This window comes from Malus sylvestris, chromosome 8 (assembly GCF_916048215.2).
Source record: "Malus sylvestris chromosome 8, drMalSylv7.2, whole genome shotgun sequence".
Lineage (NCBI taxonomy): Eukaryota > Viridiplantae > Streptophyta > Magnoliopsida > Rosales > Rosaceae > Malus > Malus sylvestris.
This window is the reverse complement of record NC_062267.1, coordinates 27,227,297-27,237,761: the sequence shown is the minus strand read 5'-3', so window position 1 is coordinate 27,237,761 and position 10,465 is coordinate 27,227,297.

Below are 10,465 nucleotides of genomic sequence, written 5' to 3'. Positions count from 1 at the left end.
GCTGGCTGCAATCACGGGAGCTGGAGATGCCAGCTCTGACTTGATGACGATGTGAGTGGGTGTGGTTTCAGGTGGGCCCTTGACGATGTGACTTGATGGACTCTTGAGTTGTTTTTGTTTTTGAAAGTATGAACTGTCGTGTCAAAATTACTAATTTTTTTTATTTAAAAAAAAAGCTTATTATGTGGCTAATTTGATTTCTCATTTTTTAGGATACCGTTTGGTACGTGAGATAAGACGGAACGGAGTGGAATGAGGCGTTCCGTCCCACGTTTGGTGCGTCTAAAACAGATGGAACGCGTTGTTCCATGGAACGAGTTTTGGGTGAATTTTCATTTCACTTCACCCCCTGAAACGACTCGTTCTACGTCCGTGGAACACAAAATTATAACATCTCTGTCTCCTTCTTCTTCCTCCTTGTTTCCATCCAATAGCATCTTTGCTCTCTCTCCGTTCCGTCTCGTCATGTCCCGTCTCGTCTGCATATCAAACGATACCTAGTGAAACGGCTCTTTGGGGTAGATAACTCCACATTGTAATTATATATACTTATAATTTTTTTGTAATTATATAGAGGAAATTGTAGCAAAGGTTTTCAACTTTAATACAATTAGAGGAATGGTCCCTCAATTTTATTTCCATGACTATTGGTCCCTCAACTCGTCAAAATATGTAGCTATAGTCCTTTTCGTTAACACCGTCAATAGTTCTGTTAAAATCAGTCACATGAGGGGCACATGATACTGACTGTAGGGGCAATCAAGGAAACATATTATTTCCCTTGGGTTGGAGTCGATCAAACGCAACAAATGGGGGTTGGATAGGGTTTTGCGATGAGGGTTATATGAGTTGTTTGAGTGTTCAATCCCTCCAAAACTGATAATACTCAGTGCACTTGGGTTTGCAATTGGAAATTTGAGTTTTTTAAGGTTCGATTTCAAGGTTAGTTTAGCAGAGGATGATGAAGTTGTGGGATGTCTTGAGATTGCCAACGATGGAATTACATTCGTACTCATCTTGTCTTCTTGGTACTACTGTAACACATCCATGCTTTTCCTCCATGCCTTTTCCTTATTGGCAGTGGCTTCCAAATTATTCATGTTGCTCTCGAGTTCAATGAACTGCCTTCTTCTCCATGTGTTATCCTCTATACCAGTGCAATAAAGCCTTCTCCCTTCTCTATACTAGTGCAATAAAGCTCTTCCACACCACATCTTCCATAACTACTTCGAAACTAAGTTTATGTGATTGGTTTCCGTCATTAAAAGCTAATTACTGCAATACATAATAAAAAGCTTATTATGTCGCTAACTCGATTTCTCAGTCTTTAGTGTAACGGCTCTTTGGGGTAGGTAACTCCACACTGTAATTATATATACTTATAATTTTTTGTAATTATATAGAGTGTTGTAAACATTCCTAGTTTAAGTATGATTGTGTAAATCCTAGATAAGATTTGATTCTAGTTATCCTTTCCTATTACAACTTGTATTACTTGGAGAAGAAGGAATATCTTCTCTCCCTTTACTACTATAAATAAAGGCACAATGTAGGAGGGATAACAACACACACATTCCCCTACAATTCTACAAACACACCTCTCTCTCGTCTCTCTCTCTGCCGCCGGCCCTAGTCCCTCTGTCAAATAAAATAGACCACAACACGTTATCAGCACGCTCTTCACGCTGTGCTTAGAAGAATTTAAAGAGAATTTATTCGTCTACAATCAGGGGAGTATTACGTTTCAATTATTTTTAATTGATTAAATCTTGATTTTATTGAATTCATATATTGTTATTGATTCAATTTATTTTTCTTCTTATGTTGAACGTGATACAAGCTTGAAGATGAAAGCCGAAATTGAAGAAATAATTTTTCTGCATCAAACCAGTTCATCTATATCATCACGCAATCAGGTTCTTTCTAAACAACGGCTTTTAACTCGATATTTTGCAAGCCCTGATAGCATGAACATTCACCATGATGCATGACCCAACTTTACGTTTTACGTATTTTAGATTCTACATAAATTGTGTATGCTTCATAATCAAAATTGCTACAATTATGTGAATTTGATATTTGTCATGAATTGAATCCTACATATGTACATGCATTGAAACTATTATTTGCATATGCATCAACGTAAATATGTGATTCATTAAAATTATACATGCATATAATATAATTGAATTAAAAAATAAAAAAATAAAAAAAATAAAAAACGAAAAAAAAAAATTTTTAGGGCTGCACACAGCAGCCCATTCCCCTCTTCTCACCCCGTGGGCTTGTAATCCCACCCGAGGGTTCTTGGCCTATATTTTTAGGCCCCGAGATTTTATTATTTAATTTTTTTTTAAATAATATGGGTTTTTATATTTTCACCCACATTTTAATTTGGCCCCGAAGACCAAAAATAAATCAATTCACTTATCATTATACAATATTTCTGCATATTTGTTTGCATATATATTTGTGTTTACCTGCAGGAATATATGAACCTGAAGTTCATAATTACTTTGAAACCCGAAGTTTCTTATACACATGCCTTGTTAGAAAACCTGAAGTTTTCACTTAAATATATCACCCATGAAAACCCGAAGTTTTTCATGCAAAATTAAACCAATACATGTCTATTAGAACCTGTATGTTCTACTCCTATGTGAATGGATTGATTTTTTCTCCATTACACTAACCACATCTTGTCCATCTATTTTGTGATAGGACCATGTCGAATTTGAACAAACTCGACTTCACCGCTTTGGAGGTTTCTGGAAGGAACTACCTCAAGTGGGTTCAAGATGTGAAGCTCCACCTCACTGCAAAGAACTTGCGTCCTGCTATTGAAGAAGCAACAGATAAACCTGTTGGCGAGGCTGAAAAAGCCACTGCTATGATCTTCATCCGAAGACATATCCATGACGCTCTACAAACTGAGTACCTTGCTGAGGAGGATCCACGTGCATTATGGGTCGCTTTGGCTGATCGTTTCGATCACCAAAAGGACATATTCTTGCCTGAAGCAAGACACGACTGGCAGCACTTGCGCTTCCAAGACTTTAAGTCTGTGAATGAATATAATTCTGAAGTTTGTCGAATCCGATCACTTCTCAAGTTTTGCAATGAAACTTTGACTGAAGAGGATCTCCTAGAGAAGACCTCCTCGACCTTCTCTGCTTCTAATATTGTCCTGCAGCAACAATATAGAGCTCAGAAGTTCACTAAGTTCTCGGATTTGATCTCTGTTTTACTTCTTGCTGAAAAGCAGAACCAGCTGTTGATGAAGAATCATCAAGCTCGACCTACTGGGGCTACTACTGTGCCTGAAGCACATTATAGCACTAATCAGCACCCAAAACGCCAAAAGAGGCGTGGTAAGGGCGGCCAGAAGCCATCCCACCAAGGTCAACAGAGCCAAGGCTCATCCAAGGGAGGAAACAAAGCCCAGAAGCGCCCAAACCTCGCTCCCAAGGCCCCGAACTTCAAGAATAAGGGCAAAGCACCTGCCACAATGAATGACGATATGTGCTATCGTTGTGGTTCCAAGGACCATTGGTCCCGTATTTGCCGTGCTCCCAAGAAGGTTGTGGATGCATATCATTCTCGTCGTACGAAGTTTGAATCAAACTTCCTGCAAGTGGACGAACCGGAGACTACAAAGATGGAGGTTTCTGATTTTCAGGAGGATACCACTCCTATGGAAGATTAGAATCTTAGACATAGACTTATTTTTCAGTTAAAATAAGACAATTGGGGCCGAATTCCACCTTGTGGCCGAACCCCACCTTGTTTTTTGGTTGATTTTGAACAATTTTCCTTTATGTTTTGGATTATTAGTTGGCGATTTATTTTGGATATTAAGTTTTTTCCTTGAAAAAATGAAATTATTTTGAATTGATACTTGTTTTTATAAACTTTTATGCATGTGACCGATTCAAATTAATTTTTCATTCTAGGTATGACTAGTGGGAAAGTTAGTTGTCTGGCAGATAGTGCAACCACGCATACTGTTTTGCGTGAACGCATCTATTTCACTAACTTCATACCTAAGAATGCACCTCTGACAACCCTCTCAGGCCCATCCAACCTGATCGAAGGATACAGTAAGGCACGTATAATGTTGTCCAATGGTACAATCTTGACCATTGCTGAGGCATTCTATTCTCCACGTTCCGGAAGAACGTTACTAAGTTTCAAGGACATTAGAGATAACAATTACCACGCTGAAACCCACGTAGAAAACGGAGTTGAATTTCTGTGCGTAACTTCCTACGAATATGGCCAGAAGCGTATTCTAGAGAAGATGGAGCGTAACCCGAGTGGTCTGTATACTACGACCATACGCCCCATAGAATGCCACTATGTGGCCGGCCCTACCACAGGGACCGCGCACGAAATTACACTTTGGCATGATCGTTTGGGACATCCTGGACGAATAGCGATGCGCCGTATCCTCAAAACTTCACACGGGCATCCACTAACCCGAAGCTTAGGTTCGATCCATGAAATTGCATGCCAAACATGTTCTATGGGAAAGCTTATTACTAAGCCTTCTTATGACAAGATTCGTTCGAATCCTCCCATTTTTCTACAACGGATTCAGGGGGACATTTGTGGACCGATTCAACCTCCCTGCGGACCATTTAGATATTTTATGGTTTTGGTTGACGCTTCTACACGTTGGTCACACGTGTGCTTGTTGTCCACAAGGAACGCTGCATTCTCCAAACTGTTGGCTCAGGTTATCAAGCTCAGGGCTCACCACCCTGATTATCCGATCAAATCTATTCGATTGGATAATGCTGGAGAATTCACATCTAAAACTTTTGATGACTATTGCATGTCGGTTGGGGTTGAAGTTGAACATCATGTACCCCATGTTCACACCCAGAACGGCCTGGCAGAGGCTTTCATTAAGCGTTTACAAATGATTGCTCGATCGTTGGTCATACGTACCAAGCTCCCGATCGCTGCTTGGGGCCATGCAATATTGCACGCAGCAAAGTTGGTCCGCCTGAGGCCTGTTGCGACACAACCATTTAGTGCCCTTCAGTTGGTCACCGGATGCGAACCGGACATATCGCATCTGCACGTTTTTGGTTGTGCGGTCTATGTGCCGATCTCGCCGCCCTTACGTACAGAAATGGGGCCTCAGCGAAGGATGGGAATCTATGTCGGATATGATTCTCCTTCGATTATTCGTTACTTAGAACCTTTGACAGGCGATCTGTTTACCGCTCGTTTCGCGGATTGTCACTTCTATGAGACAGTCTTCCCGTCGTTAGGGGGAGATAAGAACGTCAACGTTCCTAATGAACGACGCGAATTATCGGGGACGACTCCCACTTTGTCTCATTTAGATCCCCGCACCGCTCAGTCTGAAGCTGAAGTGCAGCGCATATTAGATCTCCAGAGCATAGCTCAGAGCATGCCAGATGCTTTCACCGATCTAGCGCGCGTGACAAGATCACATATTCCAGCTGCGAATACGCCTGCAAAGATGGATGTACCAAATGTACGACGGACTACCCTCCTGGAAGCCCGGGACGCCAATTCTGGTGATCCATGTACATTAGCGGCTAGCCAATCATCTGCCCCTACACAAAAGCGTGGCAGACCCCTTGGTTCAAAGGATTCACACCCCCGAAAGAGGAAAACCACGGCACAAGGTCCTGAAGAGCCTACCGTGAATCCGACTATCGCTTACTCATTTTACCCAACTCATGAGGAAATTCTAGATTATGGAAGCGTCCTTGAAGAGACGAATCCTCCTCCCGAGAATCGTGAGATTTCGGTCTATTATGCTAGCTTAGATGATGTGTGGCGTAGAAATGAGATGATTGTCAACGATGCATTAGCATTTGCAGTAGCTACTGAGATCATGTTGAGCGATGACATTGAACCACGTTCCGTTGATGAATGTCGACGTAGAGCTGATTGGTCAAACTGGAAACAAGCAATCCAAGTCGAACTTGATTCACTTGCGAAACGTAAGGTGTTTGGACCTGTAGTTCCTACTCCTCCACATGTGAAGCCCGTTGGCTACAAGTGGGTTTTCGTTCGGAAGCGTAATGAGAAGAACGAAATTGTGCGTTACAAAGCTCGTCTTGTAGCACAAGGTTTCTCACAACGCCCCGGGATTGACTATGACGAAACTTACTCACCCGTTATGGATGTGATTACTTTTCGATACCTTATCAGTTTGGTAGTTTCCGAAAAACTGGATATGCAGCTGATGGACGTAGTAACCGCGTATCTCTATGGGGATCTAGATACGGAAATTTATATGAAAGTTCCCGAAGGACTTACATTGACTGGTTCAAATATTTCCAAACCCCGGAACACGCTCTCAATTCGGCTGAGGCGTTCACTATACGGTTTGAAACAATCCGGAAGAATGTGGTATAACCGTTTAAGTGAGTATTTGACTAGTCAGGGATATATGAATAACGAACTATGCCCTTGTGTGTTCATTAAGAAGTCACATTCCGGATTTGCGATTGTTGCAGTATATGTCGATGACATGAATCTCATCGGAACTCCTGAAGAGCTCGCGAGAACTGCTTCGCACCTGAAGTCGGAATTTGAGATAAAAGATCTAGGTAAGACTCGATACTGTCTCGGTCTCGAGATAGAGCATTGTTCGGATGGAATCCTAGTGCATCAATCGAACTACACCCAGAAGGTGTTGCGCCGTTTTAATGAGGATAAAGCGAAGCCTTCGAGTACTCCTATGGTCGTTCGTATGCTAGATGCAAAGCGAGATCCCTTCCGTCCGAAGGAGGATGATGAAGAGATTTTGGAGCCTGAAGTTCCTTATCTAAGTGCGATAGGCGCTTTATTGTACTTAGCTCAATGCACTAGACCCGACATCTCCTTCGCTGTTAATCTTTTGGCAAGATACAGCAATGCACCAACACGCAGACATTGGACTGGCGTGAAAGACATCTTCCGTTACCTTAAGGGTACTACGGATTTGGGCTTATTCTATCCCTACGAATCCTCGAGTGATGCCGCAACCTATGCTCATCGGGTTGATTCTCGCCTTGTTGGTTATGCCGACGCTGGATACTTATCTGATCCGCACAAGGCGCGTTCTCAAACGGGTTATGTCTTTACCGTTGGAGGCACCGCAATATCTTGGAGGTCAACTAAACAGACCTTAGTTGCCACTTCGTCTAACCATGCTGAAATTCTCGCCTTACATGAAGCAACTCGGGAATGCTTTTGGTTGAGAACAGTAGTGGGCCATATTCGAAGCTCCTGTGATCTTCATCCCGCCGTTAATGCCCCGATGACGATTTTTGAAGACAACGCAGCTTGCATCGAACAGCTCAAGAAGGGTTACATCAAAGGAGACAACACCAAGCATATTGCGCCGAAGTTCTTCTTTACACATCAACAACAAGAGCATCAGAAGATTGAAGTCACGCAAATCCGATCACAAGACAATCTGGCCGATCTCTTCACCAAATCACTACCGAAGGCGACGTTTCAGAAGCTTGTTCATGGAATTGGTATGCGTAAACTTTCTGAGTTGTAACTTTGCTATTTCTCTGTGGAATTATGTCAAACTCAGGGGGAGTATCTTCTAGATACTTGCTTGATCTTAATGTACTCTTTTTCCCTACGATTAGGAGCATTTTTCCCACTGGGTTTTTGCTACCTAACTAGGTTTTAACGAGGCACCCACCTTGGGCTGGTCATATCCCTGATGACGTCCTGTAGACGTTTCTTTTGACTTTGCATTTCTCACGCATTTTTCCTTAGACTATGGATTTTGTCCCTACTTGGGTTTTTGCCATAGCCTTAGGGTTTTTTAGTGAGACTTACTACTTATGCAAGTTCCTACCTTATTGAGAATAAGCGTTGTTCCTTGGAATCAATGCCAACGAGTCGACTTCCTCAACTTCTGCATGATGCTGAATCTACCTTGAGTATTTACACACTCAAGGGGGAGTGTTGTAAACATTCCTAGTTTAAGTATGATTGTGTAAATCCTAGATAAGATTTGATTCTAGTTATCCTTTCCTATTACAACTTGTATTACTTGGAGAAGAAGGAATATCTTCTCTCCCTTTACTACTATAAATAAAGGCACAATGTAGGAGGGATAACAACACACACATTCCCCTACAATTCTACAAACACACCTCTCTCTCGTCTCTCTCTCTGCCGCCGGCCCTAGTCCCTCTGTCAAATAAAATAGACCACAACATAGAGGAAATTGTAGCAATAATTCCTTAACTTTAATTCAATTGGAGCAATAGTCCCTCAATTTTATTTCCATGACCATTGGTCCCTCAACTTGTCAAAATGTGTAGCTGTGGTCCTTTTCGTTAATGTGACAACCCGTCCAGAATTATAATATATTTTGTCCTCGACAACGTGGAAATATCGATTTTACCCTTAAGCGTTGGGTTGTGAATGTACAAATGGACTAAGGCTAAAAGAATGGACCAATTATTTTATTTCCTAAGTTTTGGGATTCAATCGAAATTGTAGGGTTGTTAGGACCAAGTTTGGATAGCCCAATTAGAACTTAGGGATTTTAGGTGTGTGCCCAATCCGAATCACCACACACACACACACTCACACGTGCAACCTTTCTCGTTTTCTCTCTCTCATTCTCGAACCTCTATCTTTCCGTACACCTGAAACCAGCCCAAATCTCTTTAAACCGTTGCAAATCGAGCTAGTGGAAGTTACCTTCGAGTTCCTTGCAAGCTTAGGGGTCTAACCATACCATTAGTTTGACATGAGGACTTCGGGAACTCGAGAACCTGTGAGCTCCGACAAGGTGTCATGTTGCTTGAGCTTGATCGCGAGTGTTTTGAGGGGTTTTAAGGTACAAGAGAGTTTTAAAACGACTTTACGAAGTTGTTAGAGGAATTTTGGAAGGTTTTGGACGTCGGGACACTCGAGTTCATCAAGTTGCAGACTTAGCCGGTTTTCACGAAATTTTTCCAACCAATTTCCGTTGAATTTAGGACTCCAAAGTGGTAAGATCATGTTCTCCTTATTGAGAGCTTCATTTTGGTACAAATTGCATGAATTTTGGTGTTGAAATGGAAGAGATATTGAAGTTTTTTCAGTTTTCCAGTTTCCGACGAGTGCAGTGGTGACTAGAACCGAACTTTGGCAAACCAAGGAAGGAGAAGGAGAATATTCCGTCAACTTTGACGAAATATGCTAACAGCGTCAGATAAATTAAACGGAATATGCTGTTATTTAACGAAATATTCCTTAACGCTGTTAGGGAATCCATCAATGTGCCAAGCACGTGCCTGCGCAGACGGCGCGTGGGAACATAGAAATTTTTTCTAAAAATATGGGAATGTTCATGGTGTCAAGTAGGCCACGATGATATATTCAAATACCCCAATGAGCAACGTATGAGAAGTTATTACATAGTTTGGTTATGTGCTTAAAATAACATTAAAATAATTATTTCACATATAGGTGAGATGTTTCTTGAGGACGAGCGCAGTCAGGCAAGGGGTTATTACTTTTGGAAATAGAAGTGTTTTTTTTTAAAGCTTTATTTTTGCCCACTCACACTTTATGTTTTACGCCCTTCCAGGTTTTAGGTAGGCGTGCTTGTTGGTGGCTTGCGATGAGGCTGGGCGGTTCTGACAGACTGTAACCAATGTAGGACCATTCTTCTGGTATTGTATAATTAGTATATGTCCTGTTGGACTGTACTTAGGCTACATATGCTCTGATTATGTGTGTTTACACTTAAATCTCATCACTGGCACCTATTTATTCGTCTAGTGTAAATTAGTTAGCTTGGTTTTTATTTACTCACATTTTTATATCCTTATCACTTCCGCACTGCGCACATAGCTACGTTACCCTCACGTGACGGCCAACATGCCTTGATTTAGATCAGAGTGTGTCAGTTAACACCGTCAATGGTTCTGTTAAAATCAGTCACGTGCGGGGCACATGATATTGACTGTATGGGCAATTAAGGAAACCTATTATTTTCCTTGGGTTGGAGTCAATCGAACACAACAAAGGGGGGTTGGATAGGGTTTTGTGAGGAGGGTTATTTGAGTTGTTTGAGTGTTCAATCCCTCCAAAACTGATAATACTTAGTGTACTTGGGTTTGCAATTGGAAATTTGGGTGTTTTAAGGTTCAATTTCAAGGTTAGTTTAGCAGAGGACGATGAAGTTGTCGGATGTCATGAGATTGCCAACGATGGAATTACAATCCTCCTCATACTTCCTGCTCATCTTTGTCTTCTTGGTACTACTGTAACACATAACACATCCATGCTTTTCCTCCATGCCTGCTGCTTCCAAATTATTCATGTTGCTCTCGGGTTCAGTGAATTGCCTTCTCCTCTATACCAGTGCAGTAAAGCCTTATCCCTTCTCCTCTATACTAGTGCAGTAAAGCTCTTCCACACCACATCGTCCATAACTGCTTCGAAACTGAGTTTCTGTGGTTGGTTTCCT